This window comes from Cyanistes caeruleus, chromosome 2 (genome assembly GCF_971803275.1).
Source record: "Cyanistes caeruleus chromosome 2, bCyaCae1.hap1.1, whole genome shotgun sequence".
NCBI lineage: Eukaryota > Metazoa > Chordata > Aves > Passeriformes > Paridae > Cyanistes > Cyanistes caeruleus.
Window position 1 is genome coordinate 80,269,794 of NC_141702.1, and position 18,158 is coordinate 80,287,951.

The 18,158-nt window shown below is 41.8% G+C and overlaps 1 long non-coding RNA gene across 3 annotated transcripts; it reads left to right on the forward strand.

The window, feature by feature from the left end:
* The first annotated feature begins 783 nt into the window (after positions 1 to 783).
* Positions 784 to 16,056, forward strand: LOC111926989 (uncharacterized). Of its 3 annotated transcripts, XR_015283546.1 has the most exons (4): positions 784 to 883; positions 1,318 to 1,423; positions 13,653 to 13,706; positions 15,595 to 16,056. It is a non-coding gene; the product is annotated as an uncharacterized LOC111926989 (long non-coding RNA). The 3 variants fall into 3 exon arrangements; XR_015283548.1 differs by lacking the exons at positions 13,653 to 13,706; positions 15,595 to 16,056 and adding an exon at positions 3,132 to 3,257; XR_015283547.1 differs by lacking the exons at positions 13,653 to 13,706; positions 15,595 to 16,056 and adding an exon at positions 1,865 to 2,158.
* Positions 16,057 to 18,158: the final 2,102 nt, after the last annotated feature.

Here is an 18,158-nt window from a genome sequence, read left to right on the forward strand (position 1 = left end):
TGCGGCGGTGCCCGCCCGGCCCTTGCGCGGCGGGAGCGGCCTGTGCCCCACCTGAGGCGGCGCGGGGAGAGCTGCGCGCCGTGAGGGAGGAGAGAGAGGTGTGCCAAGGTACGGCCGATAGGCCTGGAGCTCAGCGACATTCATAGCGAGAGGCCGCCATAGAATCATGGGATGGTTTGGGTTGGAAGGGACTTAAAGATCGTCTCGTTTCAGCCCCCTGCCATGGGCAAGGACACCTTTTACTCGACCGGGTTGCTCAGAGCCTCATCCAGCATTGAACCCCTTCAGGGATGTGGCATCCACAACACCACTGAGCAACCTGATCCAGAGCCTCACCTCTCTTACAGTAAAGGGTTTTCCCCTAATAGTCAGTCTAAACCTACTCTCTTTCCATTTGCACCCATTCCCTCTTTTCCCGTCACTACATGCTCTTGTAAATAGTCTTGGCCCAGGCTGCAATTAGGTCATGCTGGAATCTTCACTCTTCCAGGCTGAACAATCCCAATCCTCTCAGCCTTTCCTCATAGGAGAGGTGCTTCATTCCTCTGAACACCTTGTTGGTCCTACTCTGGGTCACAACTGTTTGGTCCCAGAGCAGACATCCTGTCCCACGATGAGCCTGGCTCTTTGTTACGAGCTCCTGCTGTAGGCATTTCAGCACAGGTAATACAGGTGGTCAGAAGACTGTTACTAATAAAGATGAGAAATTTAATGACCTAGAAGTAAAACGAAACACTGTTCCCCCACAATTGCAGCAATCATTTATGTTTTGCTCAACAACAGAAGCAGAACGACACAAAATGTGAAGTTCCTGTTGCAGCAGGGAGAACCAGTGGCCCTGCAGACACACTTCAGTATGGAACATCCATGACTGCATGGAGCGGTGAGACCAAGTTTTCTGTGTTTTTCATGGCCAGGCTGCACACCTGAATTCCACAGGCTTGCACCAAGTCTCATGGGAAGCAGCCTCATGAATCCTGCTCACTGGCTCTTTTTCCCAGGGAGCACCTACGGTATCTAAATTGTTCCCAACAGAAGCCTGTCTAACCTGTTTTAAAACCTCCAGTGATAGACGCTTTCACGCCATTCCTCAGGCAGCCTCGTCCTGCATTTGTTATAAATATGGCTGGAGACAAGAAGCTAGATCTTCAGATCTTGTAGTTTTAGCCCCATACTATTTCTCTTGTTTCTTGAGGATATTGGCAAAAGATTTAATCCCTGAGGAGTATATAAAAAGATGCTGCTGAGCGGGAAGCTACCATGTATCTTCTTAGTGTTTATTAAAAAGAATAATTTGATTTTTTTTTTTCCTTACAGGCCACTTTGAACATACATCATTTATCCTGTTCTCTTCTGAACTATCTTCAGCTGGTTTTCTTTTTTTGGTAACATGATGTCCACGACTAGACCCCGCATTCATCCTGTGAGTCCTAAATCAATTGAGAAGGTTGTGTGATAGGCTGGAATTTGCATCTGTTTCTACATAACACAAACGTTTGCCTTATTTTTCCTTTTTCAAGTGTCATATTGTGCTGCACCTGCAGGTCATGATCTGTTCCACCTCAGAGGCTTTTTCAAATTACTGCAGCCTAACCAGTCTTTTCCCATCTCAGATTTGTGCTGAAGAGTAATGACCTTTCTGAAGATATGCTAAACATCTCATCTCCAAGGCAGCAGATCCTCTCCTCCAAGCATCAGTACCAACTCCTTGAGTGGTGCTGGAGCAGTTGTTCATAGGCCTACACCATCAGCTGTGTCAGTGAAACAACTCAGTCTAACAAAAAACAAAGAGTGGGGGAGGGAAGGACAAAGACTTTCTTGTGCTCCTTTTTAATTCAGATAATTTTGTTGATCTGATTTACAGAGCAACCCTGCAAAACCAGTTTCTTGTGTATGAGGTCACTGAGCATCTCTTAATCAGGCTGTCTCTACTACCTTCTTCTCCTTCCTACACACCAGGATAATTTCCATCTGTGCTTACAACACTGTGGAACTCCTCTGAGCTACTTCGCTCTTACACTCAATTTTTTCTCTTCTGCCACCAATTGTCAAAGCAAAGTCTTCTTTGAGGACACTAGTTTTGGTCTCCCATTCTCTTTTTTCTCTTGCAAAAATTTTGAAAAAAGTTTGCAACAATAAACACTAGATAATTTCCCTCTAATTTGAAGTTAACAATTTTTTTTTCAGACTTTTAAAATTATTCAGTGACAAGAGGCTGTAATAAATCTGCAGATTTGCAGAGGGATCCTGCCGTAGCTTGCAGGGCTGGCTGGGATCCTCACCCTGCTTTCTTCATCCCTTTGCTTCAGATGTTTCTCTCTCTTGCCCACTCCTTCTCCACATTATTTCCCAGAAAACAAGGCAATTTATAAACCTAATTCTGACTCAACCATTTGTTAAGAATCAGGACTGCACAAGCCTCCTTGGACCATATGTATTTGATAAGACCTTCATTGTGTAGTTAGGCAGAGGCTTGGCAAGCACAAGCTTGCATGCAGTGCTGAGTGCCCTGTCTCCTCTTGATGACAGAAACATTACACCAAATTGGGCAGACCTACCCTGTTTATCAATCCACAACTCTGAAGATTTCACCTGCTCTTTCAATGTCAGCTGTGTTTCTCTAAAACACAGTGCTGGAGCAAGATAACTCATATAAATTGCAGCTTACACAAGAAAGAAATCAGGGTTTAAGAATTGCAGAAGGACAAGAAACAAGCAGAGGGCTATCAAAACATGTGGCAAACCTAGGGTTCTTTTTTTCCCTTTTTGTTTGCATAAAATATCACTCTGGTAGCTCAAAGTAATTTTTTTCTTGGGAGAGCTCTGTTTGGCAAGTTGAAGAATTCTGTATGCAGTTTCACTCCAGCTCTCTGAATAAAAAGAGAACAAAATTCTGAGTCTCTAAGCTGGTTTCCATTCCTGCCTTTGAACTAACAAGTAGGCAGGTAGGTTTCAAAACAACAAACATCAAGGTGATGTTAGGGCTCGGATTTTAAGTGGGAGACTTAAAGCTGACTTGACTAAAGGCAAAGGTTAACCCGTCTCTGTAGTTAGTATCACCAATGTGGGATTGCAAAAAATATTCTGTGGGAAAGCAGTGGGATGATTTACAGTTTTTCCTTGTCCAATAGGAAGACAAGAAATGTCAGATCTGCTGCCAAGTGCAGTTCTGCAAAGGAGGTTCTGACCTGAATCAGCTTCAGAAACTCACCAAATAAAAAGATACTGCTGTTTCTATTAAAATTTTATTTCTCATATTTGAAGGTAGAGTTTTCTTCCCAGGTGTATCTGCATATAGATACTTCAGGATTTCAGTGCTTTAAAGCCTCCTTTAGCTAGATGGATTCAGTCTAAAACATCTTTAACTAGAGGTCCCTGCTGGTTTCTTTGGGATAGAAGAGCATGTGAGTGAAACACACAACACTCCCATGTATGCTTTGCTGTATCTTTTCAAATTCCTGAAATTAAATGGGCTTGCCTCCGTTTGCTAGCTTGTTCTGTTCCATCTGGAGCATCTGACAGAAGCTGAGGAATCTGCACCAGTATTTATAAAAGCACCCTAATGCATCTTCATTTCATGCAGCGGTTGTTCTAATAAACTCCTTTATATCAATATTTATATATTTCTTGGACACCAATATTTGTGGTAAAGTTTTTTTGTATTAATTTATAATTTTAGGGCACTTTTTGTTTACTAACCTGGAAATGCAGATGTTCTATTATTGCTATTTTTAGTTAAAATAATACTAAGGTATCAGAGAGAGTGCAATATTATATCATTATACAATGCTCTATGAAGGCAGTTTTTTTAAACACAATTGTCATGTACCTCCAAGGATGAAATAAGATCGTTTTCTTGCATAATTGCAAAAGTTACTATGGAACATAAGAAAAATAGACCATAAGTGTAGGCAGAGGTGTTGGGAAATAAGGTTGATTAACAATGCATGGATAAATCACAGGGTATGAAGAGTTATGTGGGTGAGTATAAAAGGGATTTAGAAAAAGAAAAAGCAAAAAGGCAGGCATCTCTGTACCTACTACAGTTGCTACAGTTACTCACTACTTAGACTGTGAGAACAAGAGTTTCTGGAACAAAGCCCACAATTTTTAGTGCTATCTTATCCTTAATTTGTGCAGATTATTACTTTATAATCAAGAGGCAATTGGCTCCAAAATGCCAGCCCATACAAAACTTAAAAATTTGTAATAAACTGATCCATCTAGACTGGGACAAAAAAGAGGAGCTCGAACTAAAAACTGCAGACAAGCCAAGAGGCTTGCTACTTGTGGCAGTTCAGTAATGCTTTATTTATTTTACTTCAATTTTATTTTAAAATTGAAATGTCATCTAACCTTAAAAAAAAATAAAGAATCCCAACATTGAATCATAAAATCTTTTAGGTTGAAGAAGACCTTTAAGTTCACTGAATCCACACGTAAGTCTAACGTTGCCAAGTCCATCACTAAACCATGTCCCTAAGCACCAAATCTACATGTTTTCTAAATATCTCCAGGGATAGTGACTCCACCACTTCCCCCTGTAGCCTGTTCCAGTGCTTGGCCACTATTTCCATGAAGAAATTTTTTTCTAATATCAGTGTAAACCTCCCCTCCTGCAACTCCAAGCCATTTCCTTTCATCCTGTCACTTGTTTCCTGGGAGAAGAAGCCAATCCCCACCTGGCTACACCCTCCTTTCAGGGAGGTGTAGAGAGTGACAAGAGTCCGGGCCTTCTTTTCTCCAGGCTAAACAACCCCAGCTCCCTCAGCTGCTCATCATCAGACTTGTGCTCCAGACCCTTCACCAGCTCTGTTGCCCTTCTCTGGACACTCCAGCACTCCAATGTCCTTGCAGTGAGGGGCCCAGAACTGGACCTGGCAGTCGAGGTGTGGCCTCACCAGTGCTCAGTACTGGAGGAAAATCACTGCTCTGGTCCTCCTCCCCGCACTATTGCTCACAAAGCCAGAAAGCCATCAGCCTCCTTGGCCACCTGGGCACAAGTTGGCTCATGTTCAGGTCCTTTTCCACTGATCAGCTTTCCAGACACTCTCCCCCCAGCCTGTAGCACTGGATGTGATTGTTGTTACCCAAGTGTGGGACCTTCTTGATCTGTATGTATGCATACATATATATATAATATGTATATTGTATACATACATATATTCAACCAAATATATATTTAGACAATTAATAATAATACTTTAACAAAGTTACTACTACCTATTTTTCTTATTTCTAAATTGGAGATTACAAAACAACAGATAGCAGCCAATAATACTTTTGGATTCTATCCTTTTATTTTTTAATAACTTCTGTGAACATTTCCATTCATACACAGCTCTAAACAATATCTTGAGAAAAGGAAATTAAGGCACCATTGACGCATAGAAGCACAACAGAGGTCAAAGCTTTTGATTTTCACTGGAGCTCAGGCTCTTCCTTCCATATTTACTGCAGTTACCACTTCTCACACTGAACTTGAAACACAGGTATGAAAAGACTGATAAAAGTATAATTTTGTAAGTTCAGGGAGACCAAACAAGACAATATAGAGGAAGAATACATTTTCTATGGTGAGACTAAGTAATAACCGGTGCTGCACTAGAATGATCTACAATAAAAGTATCCACACAGTAAATTAAGGAGTTAAATGTCAGACTTCTCTTGCTGAGGGCTCTGCAGTACCTCACAGCTCAATATTCATTTTGATGAAACAATTAAAGATTTTAAACTTTCTCCCATACCTGCACAGAAGTAATTTAAAGGCTGGTAAGAAACTAAAAGTGAAAATATTCAGAAAATGCAAGCTAATCTATATTAGAGAAGTTAAAACCTGGAATGCAAAAAGAAACAAGGATAAATGTTTTGCCCAGAGGATGATAAATGTGGGAGACATTAGCAATGTAGAGCATCAGACTGCATAGAAAGAAATAAAAACCTGTGTCCATTTGAAACTTTCATTTAAAACACTGCATTCCAGTTCAGCCACTTTGTTACAAATTGAAGACAGTTGCATGAAAATCACCCAGGAAATAATGAATTTTCCAGGAACAGGATTGGAGACATCTTCCAGGAAAAAATTAAAATAGTCCTGGGTTCACGGTATATATTGTAAAGTTTAAAATAGCTACAGGGGCATGATAACAGTTTGGAAATATCTGAGGATGGAACTTTTAGGGATGGAAGGTGAAAGTTGGAGCACAAGAAGAGGTGCCACCTGAGCAAATGTGGCTGACAGTGACAAGCACAACACATTCCTCACAGCAAGGGAGGTGTCGACAGGAGAACAGGTCCTGTGATTTGACAGGTGCCAGTGGACAGGATATCTGGAACTGACTGTGTAATTTTTGTGACAAAGCACCAGAATGTTAACTCTGAGGAAGCCTTATGCTGCAACAAGAGTAAGTGGATGGCTGGATAGATCCCCTGTTCTTTTCTGTCTGCAGTCTTCAGTGTTAGACTGAATTGTAAAATTCTCTAGCCACCTTTCCCTCAAGTATCTTGTGAATATAATACCTAACAGTCTAACAGTCCTTCAAATACACCTTGCATTTTACTTAAGCAAGGTCATTATAAAGGGAAAATGCCTGTATGCTCTAATTAGCTGAAACTGCTCACAGGTAAGAGCCTTCAGTTCCTCGATGTTATTTTCTGTACTCTACTGACTTTAGCTGCCTACAGAACTCCCTGGGGGCCAGTTCAATGCCTGGTCCCACACCCGGGTGCTTCTGTTCAGTACATCTGAATGGTCTGCCAGTGCTCATGCAGGGTATGCACAAGTACTTTTCTTCTCTCATCTTAAACACTGACTGTTCACAGACAAAGAAGGACTATCAGATTATCCAGTTTACATACTGGCAAAAACATAACTGCTTCTTTTTTGTTACATTTACAAATCACAGCTGAACTACACACATATAACTCTTTGTAAAGGGCTTGTAGCTATTTTTAGAGTGGTAATATATTCTATCTTCTGACCTCCAAAGACTTCTTTTTTTCTCAGTACTATCTTGAACTGCTCTGCTGGGAGGCCACCTATCCTGTTTCCTTTTGGTTAAGGATTAGGAAAGATGGTCCTTCATAAAACACTGCTCTTCATCCCAAAAAGTACAGCATCTCAGTGCAAATCTCCCTCTCTCATTCTGCAAGTAGAGCACACTGTTATTTCTTCTGTTCCTATAGCAGTTTAAAAACCTTTTTGCCATCATAACTGCCCTGGAGGCTACCCTCTCTGAATTTTGTTGCAAATGAATGGTCTGGGCTGCTTACAGAATTACTGGCAAAGGTATCAGCAAAAGCAAGATACATATCTTATAAATGTATATGTACCATATAAATTTGCAAAAGCACTGTGAGATTTGATGGCAAGGTTTATTCTACCACAGCTACTCAGATAAAGCACACAAAGGAAAATCAGATTAGAACCAATTTTAAATGATTTATTCATAGACTGGGGATCCAAAAGTGTAAAGATAGAGAAGAGCAAAGATGCCAAAAGGCAAAGGGGCCCCTTTTGCTGATTCATGAGGTTCAGAGTAGACCCCCTTGCCAAACTTAGTGTCAAACTTGATCAATGGTTTGTGTCCAAGGAATGTAGCACAACCTAATCACTGACTAATTTAACACTTACGAAATGATCCAATAGGATTTGCTATAAGCACAACAGTAACTTAATTGCGAATCTAATTTAACTATGAATGTGGAATGGGAACACTCATAGTATGTTTGCTGCATGCAAATCAAGTCACACATGTACACACACAGATACAAAGAAGATTGTACAAAGGTATACCTGTGAAAAATTCCCCCTGAGTTCAGTGAGGTACTCACATCCGATGCCTTTGCATCTCTCAACAGCTGAGCCTTGAGGAGGGGGCGGTATCAGCCCAGGCCCTGTCGTCAATGGTCCTCTGAGTTGTTGAGCTCTAGAGATGTCCCACTCAGAGGGAGATGTGGTGCAGCCCAGGGGATCTCAGGGGGTCTCACTTAGGGCCACTCTTTACAGGGCTGCAAGATGATTTACTCTGGTCATCAGTAAATTTCCACTGTGGCCACAATCCAGGCCGGTAGTTACTGGAATTTTCCTTGAGAAGTCTAATAATAATATTATTCCTCTTAGGCTGTTGCTCAAACAAAAATAAGTTTTCAAGGCTGTTTGTTAGAAAACAGAAGCTCGTTAGGCAACAGAAGTTGCTGGGAGCAGACAGTTTTTCTGATAAGCTCAGGGGGAGCTGACGGCCCACAAGCCAGTAATCAAGGCTGAGGCCTAAGGAGTGTCCCTGAGATTGTGAAGAAGCCAGAGAGGGCTAAAGGGCCAGATCTTGCACCACCACAATGCTACATCCTCAGGAATTATCAGAGATTGAAGGGCAGGGAGTTCCTGATAAGGTGAGAAGAAATGGTGCAGTGGTGGAGGTTTTTTTTATCCCTCCTGTTCCTGTGAAAGAAAGTGGGAGAAAAGAGCATACCATTCAGTTTTGTGCAGCTGTCTTTGTTCTGTGTGGATGTTTTGTGCAGCAAAATTGCTGCAGAGTTTTGGGAGTGAGAGCAGAATTTCCAGTGGTGCTCTCAGCCATGGTACCCTGACAAGGTATTCCTATGCTGAAATAAGGGGGCTAAGCAACACTTCAAAGCTGATCCCTCTGTGTCTCCCATGTAGTTACTGCTCAGCAGCCCCTGACTGATCTTGGCACAGCACAGCTGCAACTGAATTTAGATCTGGTTGTAGTATGGACAAAGGCAAGGTGTATTCCATCTTCTCATAGCAAAGATTCTAATAGATCCCTATTGTCTGTAATGTTGGAATGGGGCACATTTTTCAAAATCTTCTGCTCACAAATAGATCTCATCAAGGAGGTTTTCTGAGAACTGCCACAAGGTTAACCAACAACTACATTTTGTTTGTTCTGTAGAAAGCAGAAGTTTTAATTTCAGACCACTGCCTTGCTTCACTACTGAGTTTGGTACTAAGCGGACAGTGCATGGAGCATTTACTGTGAGGATGGAAAGAACAAAACCACAGAACATAATGCAGAGACAGCAAATTCCCCTTGTTTTGTAGAATTGGCTGCTCAGCAGCATGAAGGGCCGGTAACTGAAATTTGAGAAATCCTAAAGAACAAAATGGTCATACAATGTGAGGAATATCTGCAGTGCAGCACTTTTTGGTGTGTTCTTGAGAGACCTGCAACACACCAGATAACTCTGCAAGGTCTGTCTAGAGCCCTGCTCTGGTTTGTGCCGGGACAGAGTCTTGCTTACCAACACAGAGAAAATTCTCTCCCACTTTTTTGAATTTCTGGGTTATCATCAAGTGTTTAACCTGGACTGAGAACCAGCTATTCAGCGTATTACTTGAATAATTTCTTATTTGTCATCTACTGAAGCTGGCTCAACTCATATGAAATAAGGAACTGACTTTATTAACCTTTTTCACTATGACTTGAACATATGTGGAGTGATAAGGGTAAAAGTCCACTGTCTGATCCTCTCTGACCTCCTCTTGGAGCACCTCCCCTCTAGCAGAGTGCCTAAGACTGTCCTAAGTGTTTTGGATGATTTTTTCAACTCATATCCATACTTTAGTCTTCTCCAGCAGAAAAAGCTCCTAAGGCCTGCCAGACAAACTTTATTACAGGTGTTTTTTAATAAGAATTCAGCTAACATGGCACAGCAGCAGATCCCAAGTCTGCCATGTGCTGACTCTTGCCTGAATGAGAGCAAAGGCCTCCACGTGAGCAGCGACTTCATGACATGGGGAGGACTGCTTGATGGCAGATAATACCCGATAACCTACATTGTTAAAGGTCCTTACTCCTTAATCCCTTCTTAGATAAACACTTTCCCAACAGCAGTTACAGTGACTCAACAGAGCCTTTCTGCTGTGTGAATGCAGTCGACTGCTCCTCTCAGAACGTCTGCAGCAGCGACACAAGCGCTGCACTCTCAGCTCCCAGCACTGGGGCAAGGAAAGATAAGGGCAAAGCGTAAGGTGCAGCACATTGGTGACACCTACCTAATGTGCTGTGGGTAGGTGAGAGGGTTAGGTCGGGGGCAGAGGCCAAAGGTTGGGCTCTGGCTGAGGTGTGTTGCTCTGCCAGGAGAGTGTCTGAGGCAGGTACACTGGTTTGTAGGAGCAGGACGTGCAGCAGAAGGGTGTCAGTACACGGATCTGAGGTTCTAGTGAAGGGGAAGAAAGCACTAGCAGGGAACAGGCAGGCAGGAAGCGAAACAAAACTCTTCTGACCCATTTTTATTGTTTCAAAAAAGGTATTCTGGTAATATTTACCAGTGCTAACAAACAAATTAAAATTTGAGGTTTCCCTGCCCAGCTCAGTATTGATTTGCAAATTATCTGCAGTTGAAATCTCAGTGTACTTTTCATAATGCAGGCTACGTAGCTGCCCACACGGGGACTGTAAGTTAATCAGCTGGAGAGATCTATCAACAAAACACGCGGCAAGTGACAGGGTGAGCTGTAATAGCTCCTTACCAAGATCAGAAATTGTGTCTGGGCTCCCTCTAGTGAGATGTGTTGGTTTTCTACTCAGAGGTAGCTACGGGCTACCTATTCAACCTATTGATTGAAAAAGCTAAATTCGAACACAAATGCTTTCAAAACAAATAAACAGGCAAAGGATCTTTGTACCTGTACAGTAGCAGTTCTCGCCACTTCTGCTTCACAAAGCTAAGTTCTTCTTTTCAGAAGTTTCTAGAAAAGCTCAAAAGACCAAATACAGTTTTAATGTTGATAGAGAGAGATTGAAACCAAACAGTTTCCAAACCACTTGGAAAACAAAATCAGCAAGGCTGTATAAATTCCTGCTGCAGGTAGGATAGATATTTTCTAAACGTGGAAGGGAGTGTGGTAGTGTGGTTTTGCCACAATGAATGCAAAACAGCTGTCAGAAATGTGGCTGGCATACAAATCAGTTCACTTGATAGTTTATGCAATAAGCAAACGGGTGCATCCCTAACTTTTTAAAAAATCAGACTAGTCAATTTTCTACATGACATGTGAAATCCAAGACACAGACGCTGTAAACCTAAAGAGGAGATTTTGCAGTTCATTAATTCCTCACAAACACCCCTCCCCCTCCTCACCCAGGATCTGGCATCCTCTCACTATAACATCCCATTTGCAAAGTTTGGAAAATATTTGAATTTGTTCAAATTTTACAGTAATTAAAAAAACCTAAAATAGAAAAAAAATTCTCATGGAATATGCAGCTTGAGACTTTTTTTGTTTTGGTTTTTTTTTTTCCTAATGTAATTTCTCTATCTTCCAGTTTAATTATTTCCTCCTGGAATGAGGAATGGAGGGACGTTTTTGTATGCAACGAGCTTAAGCTACAGAGGAATATGGAACCCCTTGTCTTGGTTGTACTCTCTTGTCTAGGTACTACTGGCTGCTTCAGCAAACTGTGGGTACCAGCAATACTGTTCCCAGCTGCTGATATTCTCTGTCTTGTTATCATTTTTGCTATGCTCATGAGACTGCATTTTACTGCATCATTCAGCCACAACCACAGATGAGCTTCTGTTATATATATTCTTCCTTTTTCAAGGTACCTGTTTCACCAGAAAAACTCTTGTCTCCTGGATAAGTGCCACTAACAGCCTTTTACAGTCCTACCCTCTTCTGGGTGCAGCAGAGAAGTAGTTCCCTCATAGTTCCTGCCTTCCCACTGCCCTGCCTCGCTGAGAGCTCATTTCTGGAGTTCTCAAATCCAGACACACATTTAGGAGCAGGCAAGAGAGCAGCCATGATGTAATCAGTGCAGAATGAGAAGTTATCCCACCAGGATGAGTGAAAGCTGTAAAGTTAATTTGCCCAAGTGAGGAAGGGGACGAAGAAGAAGAAGAAGAACTGGAGCCTTGCATTCAGCATTACCAGGCATTTCCCTGCCCATCACATCAGGCTCACTAACAGGAGTTTGTTTTTGCAAAGGATGTCAAAGGGAAACACCTAAATGCTAGTAATAGTAGTGATAGTGATAGTGATAGTAAACCACTGCACTGTCTACCCACACCTCCCAGGCTAGTGCACCATTTAATCACTCACTGAACATTGAAAAGGAAAATTTCCAAGCAATTGCTCTACCCTATCCTACAAATCCCAAGAGAGTAGCAGCCCCACTGACAGCTGTGCTCAGTCACCAGCTCTACCTGCTGCATAATTCCAAAATGCAAAATTTCCTAAATTTACCTTAAGCTGAAATTACTAACACTGAATGCACAGTGATACTCAACAAAATATATAGCATGTGGAATGAAGGTAATTTGGAACACCGTGATCAGCTTTCATATTAGAGGAAGAATATAATGCTGAAACCATCTGGCCTGCGGCTATGAAAACACCAAAGAGACATAAAACCGAGTTAATGGCAGCATGCCAAGGTCTTGTTAAAAAACAGCACATCACTAAAACAAAGCAAGTGCTGATGTAGCACCAGCAAAGGCTCATTAATGAGCCTGGAGACAGAGTGCTCTTATATTTCATTACGCGCTTAACAGCCATACCTGCCTCTGCAGAAGAAAGGTAATTTCTAATGAACACTCTCTCATGTCCTTTAATGATTCTATACCAGTGGTAAATACTAAGAGCTCTGGTTGTTCTCCTTACTCCATATTTTTTACACAACACCCTGTAATTTGTTTTTTTTTTTTTTTTTATTACTAATCTTCTTTAGAGGAATAAATAACAAGATGCCTCAGGTGAAGCTGAAACTGAAACTGGGACATTTTAGCTTAAAAATAACTACAGGCCATGGATACTAAAGTACTATGTTCTGGGTGCTGGTATATAAGATATAAAGTTATTAGAGAGCATCTAAAGGAGGGCTGTGAAGATGATGATGGGCCCAGAGGGGAACCCATGAAAGGAGTGGCTGAGGGCACTTGGTCTGTTCAGCCTGGAGGAGACTGAGGACAGACCTCACTGCAGTGACAGCTTCCTCCTGGGGGGAAGAGGAGGAGCAGGCACTGATCTCTTCTCTCTGGTGCCAATGACAGGACCTGAGGGAATTGCCTGAAGTTGTGTCAGGGCAGGTTTAGGTTGGATGTTAGAAAAGGTTCTTCACCCAGAGGGTGGCTGGGCACTGGAACAGGCTCCCCAGGGCAGTGGTCACAGCACCAGCCTGACAGAGTTCGATAAGCGCTTGGACAATGCTCTGAGGCACATGGGGTGACTCTTGGGGTGTCCTGTGCAGGGCCAGGAGCTGGACTGGATGACCCTGGTGGTTCCCTTCCAGTTCGGGTATTGCACGGCTCCCCCGTGGCAGGAGCCAGAGGATCCCGACGGGACCAGCAGGTGGCAGCGCCCTGCTCTGCTCCCATCTCCAGGACCAGGACCGCAGAGAGGGGGGGTCGATCTGCTAGGATCGACAAGGAGGCAAGGAGAGACAGGAAAAACCCAAAGAAGGGTTGTAAGGGTGTAAAAGGTCCTATCTTTGAAGCAGCAGCCTGAAAAGTGCTTGCTGCACAGAGGTCAACATTTGTTTTGAAATAAAAATCTGGATGCTTGTTTGGGTTTGAGGTTTCTGCTTATCAGCATTCTCAGAGACTGAGACTAATTTTCTTTTTATGGGAATTCTCAATAATCTCTCAAATCATCAGGCCACACACTCCTTGTCTTCTCTCTCTTGCAGGGGCCGTGGAGAAGAGTGAAGGGATGAAAACGAAAATAGTTATTTCTGCCAAAAGTAAGGCTGGGGGTGTAAGCATAACTAGACTAAACATGAGGGGCACTCTTGTATCTGGCCTCTTACTTGAACAAGATTGTCTCTAGATTTCGCATCTGTCCTTCCTTCCAGTTCTTGGAAGCCATTAAGCTGTGCCCAGCACTCCCTCCTTCTGACTCCATCCTCCACTTGTGTTCTCTTCTAATTTTTGTCCTCTTTGCCTTATCTCTGATGCTGAAAGTGGCAAATGTGCAGACAGACCACAGACCACACCATCTCACGCTTACCTGCATGTTACTGACAGACAAGAAGGGAGAGGACATCTCCTCAGTTTGATGGGGCAACATGTCACCAAGAACTCATTTTGATTCTGCACAGATGTCTTTCAAAAATTGGAAGAGCAGTTTCTTGTGTGTAAATAAGAAGTCCTCTTTTGTGCGTGGTGTCTGTCTTCCCAAGGTCCTCCAGGTGGAGGATTTTTCAAGGACTTTGTGGTTAGAGTTGGTCACAAAACATCTTAAAAACCTCTTTATTTTTGCAATATCTCTTTTGCTGGATAAGAGGTTGACTTAACACTGGTCTACGGATATAAACAAGTAGTATCTGTGTACACTGTGATGGACAATAAATATTGACCCTGAAGTATTTGTATATAGTCTAGTGAAATTAAAGCTTTTTATATTTAAGTTATAGTTTCTAAGGCTTCAATCTTCTTAAAATATTGATTTCTCCATAGCCACAGGGGACAAAAGTTTTAAATTAAAAAATTCAGATTCTAGTAAGAATACACACGAATTAGCTGAGACTATAGAAACACTCCTGGACCTGGGATAAAACACAGGGGGTTGAAAACACAACACACAGAGGGAAGCCTTTACCTCTGATTATCAGTCTCCTAGAAAAACTGATTGCATAAAATGTCTGAAATCTCAGTTAACATATTGTGTAATCACCTAGCATCAGGTAAGGATTCTAGACTGAATGGAGGATACTACTAAACAAACTTTACAAGTAAGGCCCATGAAGAATTTCTGTCTCTTTCAAACCCAAAAACTGTGGCTGCAATGTTTTCAGTTTTATTCCCTCCCATTCCCCTGGGCCCTTTTGCTTTCTCCCAGGCTGAGCTAGTGTCACTCTTAAATACAGCTGCATCTCTCCCTCACCCACATAATTCCCTATGGCAGCTGGGAACAGAAGGGCAAGGACTCTGGTGGCTTTGGGAGGACACAAAGGTCTCCATGGACTGTTTCAACATCCATACTTAGAAGGGAAAACAGCAGAAACATTAATAGTGAGCATGTTATTACAGACTTCAGCTTTAATCATGGAGAAGTTCCAGGAATGTTGCTCTGCGGATCCTGCCACCCTAAAAACCTCATGGAGGCACTTTGGGAATTTGTCCAAGATTCCACCAAATTCCTGGCCAAGCAGCAATACCTTGGATCTGCATCGAAATTTAAAGCATAGTTAAAAAAAAAAGAAAAAGAAAAAAAGGAAAAAAAAAAGTTGAACTTGCCGAACTTACCTTGAGTCCACTGGAAGTTACAATTACTAACAACTGCATTTTCCTTACGGACACCAGAGATTTATGTTGATTTACGTGTCCAGGAAATGAGTCATTCATTGATGGAACTGGGACAAATTCCCATTCTAGGTGGAACCAAAAAAAGTCATAGCCATCACCCTCACAGCTGCAACCTCTTGTCCAAGGTCAATTGGATCCAGCTCCTCCCCAAAACCTGTTAGAAGTGGGACAAATTGCCAAAAGGTTTTGAGAGAACTGATTGCTCCTCCCAGGACAACCAAAGAGAGAGCAAGCAAGCAAGAAACAATCACCTAGAGGGGATGGCAAGAATCACTCAGATAACCTGCTTTTTAACCTGCTTTTCTGTCTTCCACTTTTTAACAGGGTCACTCATTCTGCGCAGCGTAGCAGAACCAATTACACAACGTGTGTTTCAAACCTCTAATTACTGTGGCTGCTTCTGCCTTGATATTGCTGGAGGGAAACATCCGTGCAACGAAGCTGTGGTGTCCGTGACAGCTACATCATGTGCCATGATGGTCAAATACTGGTCTGTGACTAAATTTCAGTGTCACCCTTCCTGGCAGTAATTACACCTCACAAGTAAAAAGGAGTCATCATCAAGACCGCGTACAAGGAAACTGTTTTCATGTGAAACAAGGGACACAATAAGAAAATATTGTAACATAAAATAATCAATATGGCATATATTGTTTTTAAATTCTCAAAGGATGAAGCTCTTGTGATAATGAATAGTCTAATTTTTCGTAACTGGAACTAGGTCAACAACAAATTAAAGCATGAAAAAGATGACTTACTAGAAAATAAAAACCTGCCATTAAAACAGATTTCCAGTCTCTCTTGTTAAACTCAAAGGAAAAAAAGAGTGATTTCAAGATATTAGTGTCATGAAAAGGAATTAGGCAGTGGCGTGCTGCTTTCCCCCTTACTAAGTTCAGTGTTACAAGAACCAAAGAGTTAAAACTTGTTACCGGGGTGGTAACGTATAGAAACAACAGAAAAGTGATACCAGCCAGTTATAGGTTTCTTTCAGTATGTCATTTATTGAAAAAATATGAGATTGACAGCTTGAAATTAAATCATGGTGTCAAATCTTAACAATGAGATATTTTTCTCTTCTTTAGCATTAAAAAAAAATAGTCAAGAGTGTCTCAAAGCATTTTACTAGTTTTAGGTATATGTCAAATGTACTTGAAATCAAATTCCTGTGTGGGGCTCACTGCAGTGGTGAGAAGGAAATGGAGCACTCCTACACCCCAGCCATGGTGTGGCAAAGTACGGGGCAGTGGTGCTGCTGGAGCCTGGGGAGCAGGGCTGCTCTTCACTGCTGCTCTCTGTGGGTCAGCAGCACGTTCTGGGGAGATGGAATAAGGCAGAGCAAGGCCTGCCTGTGTTCCCAGAGGCTCTTGTCTGGGGAGAGACAGGTCTGTACCAAAAGTGAAGCAGAACCTGTGAGCTGCCAAGCAGTATGACACATAATGTGCTTTAAATGCTAATTATAACAGCAATAAAATAATTGTCTCCAAGATTGAAAGGTCAGTGACAAATCTATACAAGAATACCTGTGTAAGAACAGTTGTGAGCATATAAAAATCTGGCTTTTCCCTAGCTAGATATGGTGTCACAAGACTATCAAACGCCTTTTTCCATTTTGCTGTGATTTTGTTTTGGAAGAAAATAGCCTAACACTCAGAAGTGTTCTGATTTTGATTGAGCTGAATATTTTAAAGCAGTGCAGCTCTGTTTCTGCTTCTCCAAAGAGCACTGCCTATTAAGATTGTAAAGTCAATGCCTCAAATCCCAGAAATAAGACTGCTTGAACTTTGTGCTTTGGGCTTTTGGTACCTATGTGTTACGATGCTGTCTTTAATTACATTAGCATATCCTGTTGTTTCAAGGATTCCTGTTCATGTAGTCACTGGGAAGCTGTTCAGTATTCTTTTTGCCTTCCTTACTCAATGAGTGGTTTCAGGTCTTAGTTAAAATTCCTCCTCCACATCAGGTCCTGCTTATGGAACTATTCACTTGAAGTGATGGATTAGCACTAATTTAACTACAGAGTTTGAAGGCTTTCTTGTAAATATTGAGGCATTTAAATATTGAGGCCTTTTAAAAAAAAGAGAAGGCTCTGCCAACAATTTTGCATAATTTGAGAGAAGGCTGCTTGAGAATGCACATTAAACTAGTGCAAGCTAGGCCAAGTACAAAGACCATGCATGGGTCATGTGCTGGTTTGAAGCAAATTTGAAATTCAAAGGTAGTTACACCTGAAATTTGCAGTACACCTAAATGAAAATGTTCTTCCAAAGGAGGAAAACTCAGAAGGAAGCAAGTAACTTATGATATATGCATTGCTGGTGACGTGTCCAGCACAGTCTATCACTAATTTACTTCAAGAAAGCAGTGCTCCTCACAGTAACAGAAGCAGCAGCAGGAGCCTGAATTTTTTTTTGGGAATGAGATATTTAAGGTCAAAAGACAATGAGAAACAAGAAATAGCCTGAAGAAAGGACAATACAGTTACACCCCTTACTCCTCTGTCTCTCTCCAATTTGAATAAATTGGTAGCAATGAGTGTTTCATCACAAGGAAAACCCCATTCATACGACCTATTTTCATCTAATTACATGACCTACTCTTTCCCTCCCTCTCCACAAGGCTTTTTTGCCATTTATTCAAACATGCCCTGGAAATCCTGAGGTGCTGAAAAGCAGTACCTCAGTGAGATGTGCTGAGATAAGTACCTCAGCTCACAAAGATCTAACAATGAATTTTAATAGGGGCTGATAGGATTATTCATCTAACATCCAATTCTGGTTTTCCTGTGTGACATAGGGATAGACAGATTAAATGGTGGTTTCTCTGTATTTAATACTCCCAGCATCAACTGAAAAGAGTAGGATATGCATGGGCCTGAAAAATGCGTC